Genomic DNA, 19081 nt, shown 5'->3' with positions numbered 1-19081 from the left:
ATAATAGAAATAAAAAATTATTAAAATTAAAATATAGAAATTCAAAAATTTAAGAAAAAAAGACAAAAATATACTTAAAAAATAATTCAAAATAAAATATAGAAATTCAAATATTTTAAGTGAAAAGACAAAAATATACTTAAAAAATTATTAAAATTAAACTATTTAAATATATAATCATATTATTACAAATAAAATTAGAATATATAAAATAAAAATCAGTTAAGGGTATGATTATCTATTATTTTTTAGACAAAATCAGTTACAAGATGACGTATATTTCCCTTTATCTATTACTATAGATAATCAAACAACTATATATTTAACTATTTTTCTTCCATTCATTTTATGTCTTTATCTCTACTTTCTATATATAGATTCATTGAAGTTTTAAATACTCATATTTATACTCGTTACTTTGTATTTTACTGATTTACTTAAATATAAAATTCAGAAATCAATAAAATGTAAATTTAAGAAATTACTACAACTTAAAGAGAGATTTTTAAATCAATCAGTTATTAGGAACAAAAATAATTATTTAGTGTAATTATTTTAACTTTAATGTTTTAAGTTTTAAATAAAGAAGATTTAATCTAGAAAAAATTCCATTAACCCCTACTTGAAGTTTTTCTCAATAACGTTATACGTATATCTCTTCTCAAATTTTTAAGTGATGTAGACCTCTAAAATTGTCCGGGTCGGAAATAAAGCTCAAAGACTCTCAAAGATCGAAGGAAAGTCAGCCGGAAGGACTCCTGGAAGACCCTAGGATGATTCTTTGTAGGTCTAGAAGTCTTAGAGTAGCTTAGAATAAGGGTGTGTGAGGATTGGAGCTCAATACGCCCTCCTAGAGGTTCAGTACGGCCGTATTGAGCTTTTTGAACTACAATACGGCCATACTGAAACCAATACGGCCGTATTGAAGTTTTTGAACTTCAATACGGCCGTATTGAATTCAATACGGCCGTATTGTAGTTCAAAAACTCAATACGGGCCGTATTGACCTCCCAGGCCGTATTGCGCCTCAATCCTATAAATAGGACGTCATTGGCACGTCCTTCCACACTTTTCCATACTTTTTCCATACTCTTGAACCCTCGTGCTGAGTATTCTTGGGTTTTTGAGCCATTCTCTGCCTTAGAAATCTCTCCGAGAGCCAACCCGACGAAGTTCTTGAGTCATGAGCCATTAGCTTGAGACTCGAATAAGTCGAAGGGAAATCTCTTTGATTTCCGTAGTAAAAATTATCTGTAGGGGAAAGGAGCGAACGGACGTGTAGTGGGAAGGAGCGCCAAAAAGCCTCCTAACGTTGTTCTGATATATATTAAAAGCCCGCTTCGAAGGTTTCTTTCCAAATCCTTTCTTTTACTGCTTTTATTGCTTTTTGATTGTTGCATTGCACGTTTAGAGCTTTCGTCATGTAAATATTTTACTTATAATAGTTTCTAATAAATAGGGGTAATTTAGTAATTTTATGCTATTATTTATGAAATAATCCGTCATAGGGAACCCGAAAGGGGCGTTGTGGGGTGCTAACACCTTCCTCGCACGTAATCGACTCCCTTATCCGACTCTGGTTGTAATGGCCAAAGTTGATTTACGAAAATCAATTGCCTTATATCTTTTTCCAATGTTTTGAGTAAAATATTGGTGGCGACTCCAAGAACCCTTCTTTTTACGAAAACCACTAATCCATGGAGGGTCCCGTTTGGGATTAACATAGATTGGTGAGAATCATTTAATAGTATTGTTAGTTCGATGAGGTCTCAGTTTGAGAATAAGTCGTTCTAACAATCCATCATTCTTCAAACATAAAAAAGAGTCCAACCATCGTCGCAAATGCCAACGTCCGTTTCGGCGGGTGGCGACAGATGGCGACTCCACTGGGGAAGCCTCGAGAGTCAGTCCCATTTAGTGATGGATTGTTTCTAAAATAATAGTTTAAAATTACTTCATTACCCCTCACTTGTATGATAACATGTTTTACATAGTTGGCTTTAATAACTGTTGGATGTTTAAATTTTCGTAATTGTTTGAAATATAAACTGCACACGAACCTTTGCACACAATAGTTCCCTCTATACCCGGGGGCATGAGTGGAAAGCCATAGGGAGTGGATGTTAGTACGGCCGGTTGTCGAATGGGTCTATAGGTGCCCGTAGACCGTTGTCGGAAAGCATCACTCAAGGTGATAACCATGAACTCAAGTCCGACAGTGCGTTGGAACTTTCCATCGACTTACGACGAGAGGGATTGGGTCCCTATAATGGGGGCACCTTGGGGGCCTTAAACCAGTGAGAACAGTTAGAACCTCCTTGAATATGCACTTTTCTGCAGGATACCCCTACCTCGTGATTCGCTCGTGACTGTTCGTGGATGAGTGAATTGTTTGTGTATAGGTCTATGTGACATTGTTTATGCATTAATAATAAACCTCGTAATAAGGTCTAAGAATAAACCCCATGCATAAAAAAAAAATGTCATGACATGAGAGGAAAGACCATGTATGAAAATATAATAAAAGTAAGGAGCATGTGCATCATTACCAATAAGACATCATGCATCCTCATAATCATTCATTTTGGGCTCACCAATACCCCTTGACGTAAGTGAAAGAGACCCATGACTATTGAGATTCTCCGTTGGGGAGAGATCATAAGTCAAGGAGGGTGGTAAACCTCCGTCTTAAAAAGGCAGCGCCTTAAAGATGGAAGATTATCAAGCTCATCTCAAGAGTGTATTCATTCCATAAATAAACTAATTAGATCAAGCATTCATTTTAGAAAGTGGCTGGTCATCTCTCTGTCCTCACGCGCGCGCAGAAACTCAAGAAAATGGACGCGTTGGAGGAACAAAATAGGAAGCTTACAGCCGAGCTCTCACAGCTCAAGGAGCAAATGGCGCAAATGATGGAACTCATGCGTCACCGAAACGTACACGGGGCTCAACACAGTGACCATGAATCCCATCATGAGGAGGAACAAGAGCAAGAGCCTCCGCAAGCTGTACCCCCTAGGGCGGGGATTACAATTAAAGAGCCCGAGATTTCAAAGGAGCAATTCCACGCTCTCGAGGACCGGCTGAGGGCTATGGAGGGGCATGATTTCGATATCAAAGATGCCGCTGACATGTGCTTAGTAAGGGACATCCAATTCCCTCCCAAATTCAAAGTACCCGACTTCCCAAAGTATGTGGGATCGACTTGCCCCAAAAGTCATCTCACCATGTATTGCCGAAAGATGGCTGCATATGCCACTAATGAAAAGCTCTTGATCCATTGTTTTCAAGAGAGCTTGGCTGACACCGCACTCAACTGGTATATGCAGCTGGATGGGAACAGGTGCTTACATGGAAGCAGTTGGCCGACGCATTTCTCAAGCGCTACAAGTATAACATCGACCTAACACCCGATAGGTCCGATCTTCAAGCCTTGAGTAAGAAAAATGATGAATCCTTTAAGGCGTACGCCCAACGATGGAGGGAGTTGGCGGCACAAATAGAGCCCCCGCTGTCGGATAAGGAGACGGTGTCCCTATTTATAAACTCGTTGACCGGTCCCTATTATGACAAGATGATAAGGAACACGACAACGCTCTTCTCGGACATCATCACCATTGGAGAAAGAGTGGAACAAGGGCTGAAAAGTGGGAAGCTAGCTGGGCCTTCCCAATCATTTGAAGCTAAGAAGACCTATGGGAAGAAGAAAGAAGGAGGAGTCAACACCGTAACTATTTCTTCATCTTCCTCCGCTTCGAAGTCAGGAAAGTCGCAGTACAACCCTATGAAGAAGTTTGATAAACTTCCGACCACATATAGCGACCTCCTGCCGAAGCTAGCACAAGCTCATCTTCTAGCTTACATTCCACCAAGGAAAATTGATCCACCTTACCCCGATTGGTACAATCCGCAAGACAAATGTCTATACCATTCGGGGGCACCGGGGCATTCAACGGAGAACTGTAGAGCTCTCAAATATAAGGTCCAAGACCTTATCGATGCTGGGTGGGTCACTTTTGATTCGACAGCGCCCGACGTGAGCAAGAATCCTCTGCCGAAGCAGGAATAGAGAGAAGAGCAAGCCACGATAGGGCCCCTCCACATTTTTCTTTTCTTTTAGGGACTCATGATCAGTACCCGAGATCATGAGATCCTTTTCATATGAATAAGGGTTTTCTTGTACAGTTTTTTATACATATCAATAAAGAGGCATTTTTCATATATCATTCTCTCATCTGTTCTTTTCTCTCTTTCTCTCATTAACATTAATAATTCTAAACCAAAAACAGAACCGATAAAACAATTATGTCTGTGATTGTTTGCTCCGACCGGGATCCGAAAGTCGAGGATGAGTGGGTTGAGTTGGACAGTGATGAGGAGACCATCTCTCCGGATCTGCAAAGACTGCTAGATCAAGAAGCTCGCCTACTCCAACCGTATCAAGAGAAATTGGAGACCGTGAATTTGGGGCAGGGCCAAGAGATAAAAGAGGTCAACATTGGGACCCATATCAGTGATGAAGTAAGGGAGCAGTTGATCCAATTGTTAAGGGAATATAAGGACGTATTTGCATGGTCGTATCATGATATGCCCGGTTTAGACTCTAACATCGTCGAGCACAAATTACCGTTGAAAGAAGGGTTTCGACCCGTCAAACAAAAGCTCCGACGAATCAAGCCTGAGTGGTCTTTAAAGATCAAGGAGGAGGTAGAAAAGTAATTAGACGCGGGATTCTTGGTTGTATCTCAGTATCCCGAATGGCTGGCTAACATCGTGCCAGTCATTAAAAAGAATGGGAAGGTTAGAGTTTGTGTTGACTACAGGGATCTGAATCGTGCCAGTCCAAAGGACGATTTTCCCTTACCGCACATCGATACACTAGTGGATCATACAACCACAAACACACTCTATTCCTTTATGGATGGGTACTCCGGGTATAACCAAATCAAGATGAATGTGGAGGACCGCGAGAAAACTTCCTTCATTACACCCTGGGGTACTTTCTGCTACAGGGTGATGCCTTTTGGACTCAAAAATGCGGGTGCCACCTACCAACGAGCAATGGTGACGTTATTCCACGACATGATCCACAAAGAAATTGAAGTATACGTGGACGACATGATCGCAAAGTCGAAGGACGAAATGGACCATATCCAATATTTGAGAAAATTATTCAACCGGCTTCGCAAGTATCAGCTTAAGCTAAATCCGGCTAAGTGTACTTTCGGAGTTCGGTCGGGTAAGCTTCTCGGGTTCATCGTCAGTAAAAAGGGCATAGAGGTGGACCCCGATAAAGTGAAGGCAATAATGGAAATGCCTCCTCTTAAGACCGAGAAAGAAATAAGAGGATTCCTCGGTAGGGTGAACTATGTCGCAAGGTTCATCGCACAGTTGACTGACACGTGCAAACCAATATTCAGACTGTTGCGCAAGAATCATTCTGAATCTTGGGATGAGGATTGTCAACAAGCTTTTGATAAGATCAAACAGTGCTTGGCCAATCCACCAGTATTGGTGCCGCCTGTCGAGGGAAGACCATTAATCCTCTACTTAACTGTGCTTGATGAGTCCATGGGAGCTGTGCTAGGACAACAAGATGAAACGGGAAAGAAAGAACGAGCCATCTACTACCTGAGCAAGAAATTTCTTGACTATGAAACCCGCTACACGCCATTGGAAAAGACGTGCTGTGCGTTAGCATGGACAACACAACGGCTCAGGCAGTATATGATTAGGCATACTACTTGGTTGGTTTCCAAAATGGATCCAATCAAGTACGTGTTCGACAAACCAATAATCACTGGGAAGATTGCCCGATGGCAAGTACAGTTATCAGAATTCGACATCATACATGTCACACAAAAGGCCATCAAGGGCAGTACCCTAGCAGATTACCTAGCACATGGGCCGACCAACGACTACCAATCCCTTCAGGATAATTTCCCCGATGAGGATATAATGAATCTACAACATGAAGAACCTAAAGATGATGCATGGACCATGTATTTTGATGGAGCCTCCAACATGCTTGGACGAGGGATTGGCACAGTGCTAATCTCTCCACAAGGAAAATACATTCCCATAACGGCAAGACTCAACTTCGATTGTACAAACAACATGGCTGAATACGAGGCTTGCGCATTGGGAATCCAAGCAGCCATCAACAATGGTATCCTAAAGCTCAAAGTGTTTGGTGATTCGGCCCTAGTCATCCACCAACTACGAGGTGATTGGGAAGTCCGCAATCCTAAACTGATACCATATGTTGAACATATCAAAGATTTGACACATCTCTTCCAAAGTGTCGTCTTTGAATACATTCCAAGGGAGGAGAATCTGTTTGTCGACGCTCTTGCTACACTTTCGTCGATGTTCGCCTTGGATAAGGAGCATGAAATGCCCATCATCAATATCCGGCAGCACGATAAGCAAGCGTTCTGCCTTCTGATAGATGAAGCTGTCGATAATTGTCCGTGGTTCCATGATATCAAGCAATATTTAACAAAAGGGGAATATCCTGATGCGGCCAACGACAATGACAAGAAGCATATCCGAAGAAGGGCCATGGGATTTCTGCTAGTCGGTGAAACCCTCTACAAGAAAAATTATGACTCGGTCTTGTTGAGATGTATAGACCAAGTCGAAGCTCAAAATATGATCAAAGAAGTACATGAGGGGGTTTTCGGTACCCATATCCCCGGGCCTGCAATGGCTAAAAAGATCCTCAGGGTGGGATACTATTGGTCGACCATGGAAAGGGATTGTTACCAGTACGTGCGAAAATGTCATAAGTGTCAAGCATACGCCGACAACATTCATGTCCCACCAACTCCACTCAACGTATTGGCTTCACCTTGGCCATTCGCAATGTGGGGCATGGATGTTATTGGACCCATCGAGCCGAAAGCATCCAATGGACATAGATTCATCCTTGTGGCCATTGACTACTTCACCAAATGGGTAGAAGCGGCATCGTATGCTCATGTGACCCGAAAGGTGGTAACATCCTTCATCAGGAAGAACATTATATGCAGATACGGTATTCCCGATAAAATCATCACTGATAATGGGTCTAATTTGAATAACAAAATGGTGGAAGAACTGTGCCAAGAATTCAAGATCCAACACCACAACTCTTCCCCATATCGACCAAAGATGAATGGGGCAGTCGAGGCAGCCAATAAAAACATCAAGAAAATAGTGCAAAAGATGGTTGTCTCATTTAAAGACTGGCATGAGATGTTACCTTTCGCTCTTCATGGTTATAGGACTTCAATACGTACATCTACAGGAGCTACTCCATTCTCTCTCGTCTATGGGATGGAGGCAGTTCTGCCTGTCGAAGTCGAGATACCTTCTCTAAGGGTAATCATGGAAGCAAAACTTTCCGAGGCAGAATGGGTTCAAAGCCGATACGACCAGTTGAATCTTATCGAAGAGAAACGGCTGAACGCCATATGCCATGGTCAAGCCTATCAAAGAAAGATCAAAAGGGCTTTTGACAAGAAAGTCCACCCTCGAGTCTACCATGAGGGAGAGCTGGTAATGAAGAAGTTGCTACCAGCTCAAAAGGACAAAATAGGAAAGTGGGCCCCGAATTACGAAGGACCATACGTGGTGAAGCGAGCTTTCTCAGGAGGAGCATTGATCCTCACGGACATGGATGGAGAAGAACTTCGATACCCAGTCAACGCTGACGTGGTAAAGAAGTACTATGCTTGAAGACGTTGCTTGCATAGGCCCGCTAGGATGAAAACCCGAAAAGGGCGTCCTAGGCAAAAGTTAGGGCAAAATAAAAAGCCCGCCAGTACAAGGGTACTAGGCAAAACAAAGGCGAATTTATCCCTGCTAGGATATGTCCTAGGCAAAAATTAGGGGCAAAAGAATAGGACACAAAACAAAGCAAGCAACGATCACTTGAATCGAAAACCAAAAGGCGGTTCAAGTGATTATCTTCTAGAGGCAAGCGTCTTGCAGTGTCTACACTCCTGGCTCAGGCATCTCACCCAAAGTGATTAGGGGAACGTAAGAGCAACAATTACAGATATAATTGTTAAGCCTAATGTATATAGCCTACCCTGGCCAGCCGTTCTTCAGAAATTCCTTTTGTATATCTTTCTGTAAAGACATTTGTGAATAACAATAAAATATCTATTCATTTCTCTTCTCTCTTGACCATGTGATTATGCCTCTAAATTGGTGTTTCTTTAAAATTGTACGAAATTCCTTTAATAACCGGTCAATAAAGAAAGCAGGAGGGGTTCCTATAAAATCCGTAATCTCCTGCGTAAGAGGCTCACAGAAATCCTCCCTCACGTCGACGACAGAAATTCCTCCAAAAAGAGGAGGATAGGGAGAGCCATTCATTTTTTTAAAAACATTAACAAAATAATTAAACTTGCATTTTGTGCATCGCACACATTAGTTGCACATTCAAAGACCTTATCATGAGGCAATCGCATAAAATAGAAAAATAGGAAAAATTTCTTGTGTATGACAGCAGAAAAACAGAAAAAGCTGAAAATCGACAAAAAAGGCAAAAATTTAGAAAACCCAACAATCGAATAGAATAACTGAGCCTGGAGAGGCTTGCCGAAATAATACTCCCCAGAGACATCTCGGCTTGCACTCTTGGACCGAACTCCTAGTGAAAGCTATCAGAGCAAGATCAGCAAGATTCCCCAATGGAAGCGTGATCATCCAAATATCCGAGTCAAAGGACTTAGATTTCCTCAGTGGAAGATAGCTTTCCAACTCGAGCGACGAGTGAAGCTAAGCTTGCAAAGGCTTTCTAAATAATACTCTGGGATACACAAGATCCTCAATTCCCATTCGCCTACTCAGAGGCACTCCTTCAAAAAGAGAAAATCCAAAAAGATTAATACCCATTCCCCAAGCGGAATTCGGTATTCAGATAAACACCGAACGTCAAGATAATCCGCCTAACAGAAGAGGCCAATCAAGACCAATACGACAGAATCCCCCAGCGGATAACAGCCTACGCAGAGGCAACTAAACCAGAAAATCAAAAAAGAGTCACCCGAATAAGGATAACCGGGATACTCCACCAACGTCAAAAGGACGTCAGCCAATCATAAGGCACCGCTCACCTCAGAAAGAGCATCTTTGTGTCTACATCCCCAAGGAATCAGAATTTCCCCAGTGGGCACCAACTATGCAATGGAAAGTTGGGACGCAAGAACCTATGAGTAACTGCACATCCCCTAGACGGATCCCTGCGTTATCCAGCCCTCAGCGGCACCAAAATAAAAAACAACCGTCGAAGCAGCATCGTGGACTGTGGAGACACAATCATCACAAATCCCTGGAGAGGGCAAACTCACGCTACCAAAGTGACCAGAAGCACGGAGGTATGCAACCCTGGGGAGGGCAAACCGCAGACCCTGGAGAGGGCAAACTCAAGCTGCCGAGGTTGTCAGAAACACAGAGGTATGCACGAGCCTGGAGAGGCGACGACTAATACTCAGCTACCCCGTCGTCAGAAACACGGAGGTATGCAGCTACCGAGGTCGTCAGAAACACCGAGGTATGCAACGAGCCTGGAGAGGCGACGACTAATACTCAGCTACCCCGTCGTCAGAAACACGGAGGTATGCAGCTGCCAACGTCGTCAGAAACACGGAGGCATGCAGACCCTAGAGAGGGCAAACTCCAGCTACCGAGGTTGTCAGAAACACCGAGGTATGCAACGAGCCTGGAGAGGCGACGACTAATACTCAAGCTACCGACGTCGTCAGAAACACGAAGGTATGCAGCTGCCAACGTCGTTAGAAACACGGAGGCATGCAGACCCTGGAGAGGGCAAACTCACGCTACTGAGGTTGTCAGAAACACCGAAGTATGCACGAGCCTGGAGAGGCGACGACTAATACTCAGCTACCCCGTCGTCAGAAACACGGAGGTATGCAGCTACCGAGGTTGTCAGAAACACCGAGGTATGTAACGAGCCTGGAGAGGCGATGACTAATACTCAAGCTACCGACGTCGTCAGAAACACGAAGGTATGCAGCTGCCAACGTCGTCAGAAACACGGAGGCATGCAGACCCTGGAGAGGGCAAACTCGCGCTACTGAGGTTGTCAGAAACACCGAGGTATGCACGAGCCTGGAGAGGCGACGACTAGTACTCAACCTGGAGAGGCTACTCAACAGTTTTCCCACCTGAAGACACTACAAGTCGGAAGGGTGGCTTACTCCCCGGACAATTGGTTCAACTCCTTTACTTGTCAACCGGTACACCAAAAAGCCGTTCGACTAAGTAAAGGGGGGGCAGCTGTAGACCCCTAAAATTGTCCGGGTCGGAAATAAAGCTCAAAGACTCTCAAAGACCGAAGGAAAGTCAGCTGGAAGGACTCCTGGAAGACCCTAGGATGATTCTTTGTAGGTCTAGAAGTCTTAGAGTAGCTTAGAATAAGGGTGTGTGAGGATTGGAGCTCAATACGCCCTCCCAGAGGTTCAGTACGGCCGTATTGAGCTTTTTGAACTACAATACGGCCATACTGAAACCAATACGGCCGTATTGAAGTTTTTGAACTTCAATACGGCCGTATTGAATTCAATACGGCCGTATTGTAGTTCAAAAACTCAATACGGGCCGTATTGACCTCCCAGGCCGTATTGCGCCTCAATCCTATAAATAAGACGTCATTGGCACGTCCTTCCACACTTTTCCATACTTTTTCCATACTCTTGGACCCTCGTGCTGAGTATTCTTGGGTTTTTGAGCCATTCTCTGCCTTAGAAATCTCTCCGAGAGCCAACCCGACGAAGTTCTTGAGTCATGAGCCATTAGCTTGAGACTCGAATAAGTCGAAGGGAAATCTCTTTGATTTCCGTAGTAAAAATTATCTGTAGGGGAAAGGAGCAAACGGACGTGTAGTGGGAAGGAGCGCCAAAAAGCCTCCTAACGTTGTTCTGATATATATTAAAAGCCTGCTTCGAAGGTTTCTTTCCAAATCCTTTCTTTTACTGCTTTTATTGCTTTTTGATTGTTGCATTGCACGTTTAGAGCTTTCGTCATGTAAATATTTTACTTATAATAGTTTCTAATAAATAGGGGTAATTTAGTAATTTTATGCTATTATTTATGAAATAATCCGTCATAGGGAACCCGAAAGGGGCGTTGTGGGGTGCTAACACCTTCCTCGCACGTAATCGACTCCCTTACCCGACTCTGGTTGTAATGGCCAAAGTTGATTTACGAAAATCAATTGCCTTATATCTTTTTCCAATGTTTTGAGTAAAATATTGGTGGCGACTCCAAGAACCCTTCTTTTTACGAAAACCACTAATCCATGGAGGGTCCCGTTTGGGATTAACATAGATTGGTGAGAATCATTTAATAGTATTGTTAGTTCGATGAGGTCTCAGTTTGAGAATAAGTCGTTCTAACAATCCATCATTCTTCAAACATAAAAAAGAGTCCAACCATCGTCGCGAATGCCAACGTCCGTTTCGGCGGGTGGCGACAAGTGAGTATTAATTTTCTTATTTATTTATTTAAGTGGCACATAAAGATAATACTATTTATATACTAATAAGAGAAAATAATTTATTAATACAAATATCATTAATTAAATGAGATTTGATCTCTTATTTCATTATTTCTACTTTTTTGAAATTTATTTTAAATATCATGCATATTGTGATTTAAAAAATATATTAAATTTAAGTAATAATTTTGAAAATGAATTGAAAAAACTTATTTTCAAAATTGAAGATCAATGAAAGTTTTCATGAAAATGACATGCATAGTATTGGATGTAATTTAGAAATAAATGATAAATACATATATATGATATTTGCATAACATAATTTAACTTTTTTCCCCTTATTTAATTAATAACGTTATTTTCAAAGAGATGAGTGATTTTTAATAATTAAAGAAAAGATATGGTATTCTTAAATTTGGACGTCATGTGTTGGTAATTTTCAAGATAAGTAAAAAAAGCACATTTATGCTAATTATTTTATAATTTATAATAACCTAAACATATAATTATATATAGGTAATATAATATAAGTCTTACCTCACACACTTTGATTTATATTTATCTTATTTATATTATAAAAACACCCATATAATAATGAAAATATTATATAGTGCATTGTTGTGTGTATCGATGCGATTAGGATTGGTTGCATTTGAAAAATAATTGGCTTAAATTTTATTTAATAATTTCAGAAGGATTTAAATCTGTGGGAAATTCTGTTCAGAAATTTCAGACGGATTTAAATCTGTGGGAAACTCTGTTTAGAAATTTCAAACGGATTTAAATCCATGGGAAATTCTGTTCAGAAATTTCAGACGGATTTAAATCCGTGGGAAACTCTGTTCAGAAATTTCAGACGGATTTAAATCCGTGGGAAATTCTGTTCAAGAATTTCAAACGGATTTAAATCTGTGGGAAATTCTGTTCAGGAATTTCAGACGGATTTAAATCCATGGGAAATTCTGTTCAGAAATTTCAGACAGATTGAAATCCGTGGGAAATTCTCTCAGAAATTTCAGACGGATTTAAATCCGTCAAAAATTTCGTCAAAAATTTCAGATGGAATTAAATCTGTCGAAAATTCCGTCAAAAATTCCATCATTTAAAAATCCGTCAGAAATTCCGTCAAAAATTTCCCACGAATCTAAATCCATGGGAAATTTTCGACGGATTTTTGTCCATGGAAAATTATCCATGGGAAATTTAACTTTTTCTTGTAGTGACAACTGGGAGAGTTTATACCATGACTAGAACTGAAGTTGCTCAAAACAACGATCTAATACAAGGTAAATGTTTCATTAAGGGCAAAACTTTAAATGTACTGTATGATTCAGGCGCAACTCATTCTTTTATCTCCAATGATTGCGTTCAACACCATCAATTGTCAGTTTCTCCTTTAGAGTCTAATCTAATTGTTTCGACCCCTACAAACAAATCTATGATTGCCAATAAAGTTTATTTAGATTGTCCTATTTTTATTGGTGATAAAAAATTTCTTGTGAATTTGATCTGTTTACCTTTATCACAATTAGATGTGATTTTAGGTATGGACTGGTTATCTTCCTATCATGTCCTTCTCAATTGTGCAGAAAGGTCTGTAATGTTTTTTGATCTAAGGATCTATCGATTTCATTATCCAAACCAATAAGCAAGTTTTCTTGGGGTAAAGTTCAAGGATATTTAATCTTATCCTCTATGGAAGCTAAAGAGGAAGTCAACTTGAAAAACATAGTTGTTGTTCAAAATTTTCCTGAAGTTTTTCCTAATGATATTCTTGGTTTGCCACCTGATAGAGAGATTGAATTTTCGATTGATTTAATACCTGGAACTGGACCAATTTCAATGGCACCTTATAGGATGTCACCTTCTGAATTAGCGGAGTTGAAGAAACAATTAGAAGAGTTACTTGAAAAACAATTTATACGCCCTAGTTTATCACCTTGGGGGGCTCCTGTTTTGTTAGTTAAAAAGAAAGATGGAAGCTTTAGGCTGTGTGTAGACTATCGGCAATTAAATAAGTTTACCATAAAGAATAAATACCCTCTTCCTAGGATAGATGATTTGATAGATCAATTGAGAGGAGCCACTGTGTTTTCTAAAATAGATTTAAGATCAGGATACCATCAAATCAAAGTGAAAGCTGAAGACATACAGAAAACTGCATTTAGAATAAGGTACGGTCATTATGAATATTAAGTAATGCCTTTTGGAGTAACCAATACACCTGCAGTGTTCATGGATTATATGAATAGTTTAGACCATTTTGTGGTGGTCTTTATAGATGATATCCTCATATATTCTCGAACTCATGAGGAGCATGAAGAACACCTTCAAACTGTTCTCCAAATCCTAAAAGATAAAAAATTGTATGCCAAACTTTCTAAGTGTGAAGTTTGGTTAAAGGAGGTTAAATTTTTAGGACATGTGATCTCCAAAGACGGAGTGTCTGTGGATCCATCTAAGGTAGAAGCAGTTCTACTATGGGAACCTCCAAAGATAGTGACAGAAATCCGTAATTTTTTAGGTTTAGCAGGATATTATAGGAGATTCATTGAAGGATTTTCTAAGATAGCAATGCTTTTAACTCAACTCACCAAGAAAGGACAACCTTTTGAGTGGATAGAGAAATGTGAGAATAGTTTTCAAGAACTTAAGAAAAGATTAACCACTGCACCAGTCTTAGCCTTACCCAATCCTAATGGACAATTTGTCATATTTTGTGATGCCTCAAAAATGGGATTAGGGTGTGTTCTTATGCAAGATAAAAGGGTAGTAGCATATGCTTCTAGACAATTAAGAGCTCATGAAAAAAACTACCCAACCCATGATCTAGAACTAGTTGCCATTGTTTGTGCACTCAAGATATGGAGACATTATGTGTATGGTGGTAAGTTTGATGTTTTTAGTGATCATAAGAGTTTAAAATATTTGTTTGATCAAAAGGAACTGAATATGAGAGAAAGAAGGTGGATGGAATTTTTGAAAGATTATGATTTTGAATTACATCATCCAGGGAAAGCCAATGTTGTGGCTGATGCACTGAGTAGAAAATCTTTACATATCTCTTCATTAATGATTCATGAGATGAATTTGATAGAAAAATTTAGAGATATGAGTTTATCAACTATAGTAGGTCAGAATAGAATACAATTGTATGCAATTCAGATTACTAGTGACTTACATGGACAAATTGGTGAGGCTTAGGTAGTTGATAAATTCATTCAGAAGAAAAAGAGATTGTTGGGACATAAGGGAGGTGAAAAGTTTAATATAGATAAAAAGGGAGTTTTAAGATTTAATAATAGGATATGTGTGCCTAATGATTCTGAAATTAAGAAAATAATTTTAGGTGAGGCACATAAGAGCAAGTTGAGTATACACCCTGGGCAACAAAAATGTATCAGGACCTCAAGAAAATGTTTTGGTGGCCCAAAATGAAGAAGGAAATAGCACAATATGTGGCTACATGTTTGATTTGTCAGAAGGCCAAGATAGAACACCAAAAGTCAACAGGAATGTTACAACCCTTAGATATACCTGAATGGAAATGGGACAGTATAGCAATGGATTTTGTAGTTGGTTTACCACGAACAACACATAAATTTGATTCCATATGGGTTATTGTGGATAGACTAACAAAATCTGCTCATTTCTTACCCATCAACATTAGGTATTCTCTAGAAAAATTGACTGAACTGTATATAAGAGAGATCGTACGGCTGCATGGTGTACCATCTAGTATAATATCTGACAGATATCCTAGGTTTACTTCTAAATTTTGGGGAAGTTTACATCAAGCATTAGGAACTAAGCTTCGCCTTAGCTCTGCATATCATCCTCAATCAGACGGACAATCAGAAATGACCATTCAATCCTTAGAAGATTTATTGAGAGCTTGTGTGCTAGAGGATTCTGGTAGTTGGGATCAATATCTGCCTCTGATTGAATTCACTTATAACAACAGTTTCCATTCTAGCATAGGTATGGCACCCTACGAAGCTCTATATGGGAGAAGGTGTAGAACTCCTTTGTGTTGGTTTGAGACAGGAAAAAATTTAATCTTGGGTCCTAAATTGGTGCAACAAACCACGGAAAAGATCAAAATGATTCAAGAAAAATTGAGAATGACTCAAAGCAGACAAAAAAGTTATGCTGATAAAAGAAGACGACCTCTTGAATTTCAGGAAGGTGATCATGTATTGTTGAAAGTTACACCAACAACTAGAATTGGTAGGGTAATGAAATCAAAGAAACTCACCCCTCGATTTATTGGTCCTTATCAAATCCTCAAAAAAATAGGTCTTGTTGCTTACCAAATTTCTCTACCCCCTCTTCTTTCTAATCTTCACAATGTTTTTCATGTGTCTCAATTAAGAAAATATATTTCTGATCCATCTCATGTAATAATGCCTGATACAGTACAGTTAAAGGATAACGTTACATTTGAAACAAATGCCTATACAGATCACAGACAGGAGGATCAAGCAGTTGAGAGGCAAACAGATTTTTCTGGTAAAGGTCATATGGGATGATGTTACTGGAGATGCTACGTGGGAATTGGAAGAAAAAATCAGGAAAAACTATCCTTATTTATTTTTAAGCAATAAAAATTTCGAGGACGAAATTTCTGTAAGTGGGAGAGAATTGTAATATCCTAATGTTTTTAGATAACAATATTCTCAACATTATTATTAAGTGTATTGAAATTTTTAGTTATGATAATATATATATATATATATCTATATATATATATAGATATATATATATATACATATATATATATATAAGAGAATAAATATAATATTTTCACTATATATATATATATGTATAAAATTTTATTATAACATTTTTTAGTGAAATAAAATTATAAAATATTTATTTCTAATTATATAATTATTATGATTTAATTAATAAAATAGAATCACCTAATATTTATAATTTTATTTTAAATCAAATTTTTAAATTTTAATGTTTTATTTTATAAAATTTTTGTTCAGTAAAATAAATAAATATATATATATATATATATATATATATATATATATATATACACACACATGTGTGCTAACTAATTATATTATAAATATTACCTACGAAAAATAACTTATTATAAATTTACATGATGTTATAGACATAAAATAAAATGGTTCAGTGGTTTAACTAGTTGAGCTTAAGAACAACATATACTGGGTCCTGTGTTCAAATCCTACCATGGCCTTTATATTTAGTAAATGCTTGAAGATTTACTTACCCCTATAAATAGTAGCATCCGTTTGAACGTTCAAAGACGTAAGGGAATAAAATTCTGATAAGAGGTAAGGGGAAGGAGAACTTTATCTCTTTAATTTTATATACTCCTATGTTTATTTATTTATGTTATTTTTATCTAGTGAGGTGCCCCTAACCTCATTTATTTGCTTATTTATTTATGTTATTTTTATTTAGTGAGGTGCTCCTAACCTCATTTATTTGCTTAATTTATGATTATTTTTATCCATATTAACTATTAAGGTGTTCATATTTTATATTGTTTAATTATTTTATAATTATTGTCATTTTTATTTATATTATTGGTACTCTTAATATATTCTCTTTACGTAAATATATTTATTATAAATATATTTTATAATCGATAATAATATAGTTGTGATATTTTGGACTTATTTCCTCATGTATTTATCTTCTTAAATATTGTTCTATGGCCATAGAAGATAAAGTTTGAATTATTTATAGCTGGAGGTTTGACCTTGGGGATTTAAATGAGTAAGCATTTATGGTAAAATATTCTGGTGATATTTGATTGATATTACAATAATGCTTATTTATCCTGATTAGTCACTATTAAAATAATTCAAATTTTATTATTTAATTTTTTTTATGTTTACTATAGATAATCTTGTTCCTTATTTAATTAATTATATTTATTTAACAAGTGTTCTCACTCCTTATTTCTTGTTGTAAAAAAAAATTTAACATATCATAAAATAGATGGATCTACCAATCCTACCAAGCTCTTTCTCTTCCGTTATCACTGCAGTTTTTCCGGGTACCAGTTGGGCCATGGACGCATCTGCCAATGCCGTTACATTCCAAGGAATAGGATTATCATCTTTTGTGTTTTCACCAACCTAACAAAACCCCGTTATCATAGATGGACAAATTGTAGTCACTTTTTATCTCCCTCCAACCAATCATGTTAACCCAATAGTGAACTTATATCAACCTGATATGTAGACATTATATAATTAGTTAGGAAATAAGTAGATTATAAGAATGTACATTACTGTAAATTTTTGTATAAGATATGATGCATATATAAAAAGCTATATGTAAGTGAGGGTATGAAAAAAATAAATTTTGGTTTATGTATAATGATATTAATTATATAAAGTATATTATTATTATATTAAAATATTAATATTAACACGACTAGACGTTACAATCCCCGGGGAAAACGGCAGTGATAACTACTGTAAAGGACCTGGTATGGCCGGTAGATCCATCTATTTTATAATATATTAAATTTTTCACAAAAAGAAATAAGGAGTGAGAACACTTATTAAATAAATATACTTAATTAAATAAAGAAAAAGATTATCTATAGTAAACTTAAAAATTAAATAATAAAATTTAAATCATTTTAATAGTGACTAGTCAGGATAAATGAGCATTACTGTAATATCAATCTAATATCAAACAGAATATTTTACCATGAATGCTTACTCATTTAAATCCCCAAGGTCAAACCTCCAGCTATAAATAATTTAAACTTTATCTTCTATGGCCATAGAACAATATTTATGAAGATAAATACATGAAGAAATAAGTCTAAAATATCACAACTATATTATAATTGATTATAAAATATATTTACAATAAATATATTTACGTAAAAAGAATATATTAAGAGTACCAATGATATAAATAAAAATGGCAATCATTATAAAATAAATTTTTTTTAGGGACATTATAAAATAATTAAATAATATAAAATATGAACACCTTAATAGTTATTATGGATAAAAATAATCATAGGTTAAACAAATAAATGAAGTTAGGGACACCTCACTAGATAAATGCACAAAGAAAATAACATAAATAAATAAACATAGTAGTAGATAAAATTTTAAAGAAACAAAGTTCTCATCCCCCTTACCTTAAGATTGTTTATCTTTCTTTCTTTTTATCTTTCTCTTTCTTTCTCACTTTTCTCTTTCTCTCTTTGTTTTCTTACCCCGATTCCGTTCACTCTTTCCTATTTATAGGTAAATAAGAGCTCACACAATTCACTGATTTGGGATAACATTCTTATCCCCGTAATAATTTAGTGTACTTGCAGCTTATTTTACACGTATCCTCTATACACGTAATCAGATGAGGTAATTCTTATCTCTGTGTATTTACTGCAGCCAGGTGTATTCATTTAATTGCATATTGCTAGCATGTGTATTTATTGAGCCATCGAGGAAACACTGTTTGAAGGCAGTGAGTGAACGTAACTTGTGGTGCCTTAGAAAGTGATTATTAGTTTATTTGTGTATGAGTAAAAAATCGTTCACTGTAGAACAA

The sequence above is a fragment of the Cajanus cajan genome, chromosome 1 (genome assembly GCF_000230855.2).
Source record: "Cajanus cajan strain Asha chromosome 1, NIPB_CcT2T_4, whole genome shotgun sequence".
NCBI lineage: Eukaryota > Viridiplantae > Streptophyta > Magnoliopsida > Fabales > Fabaceae > Cajanus > Cajanus cajan.
This window is presented reverse-complemented; position numbering follows the sequence as displayed.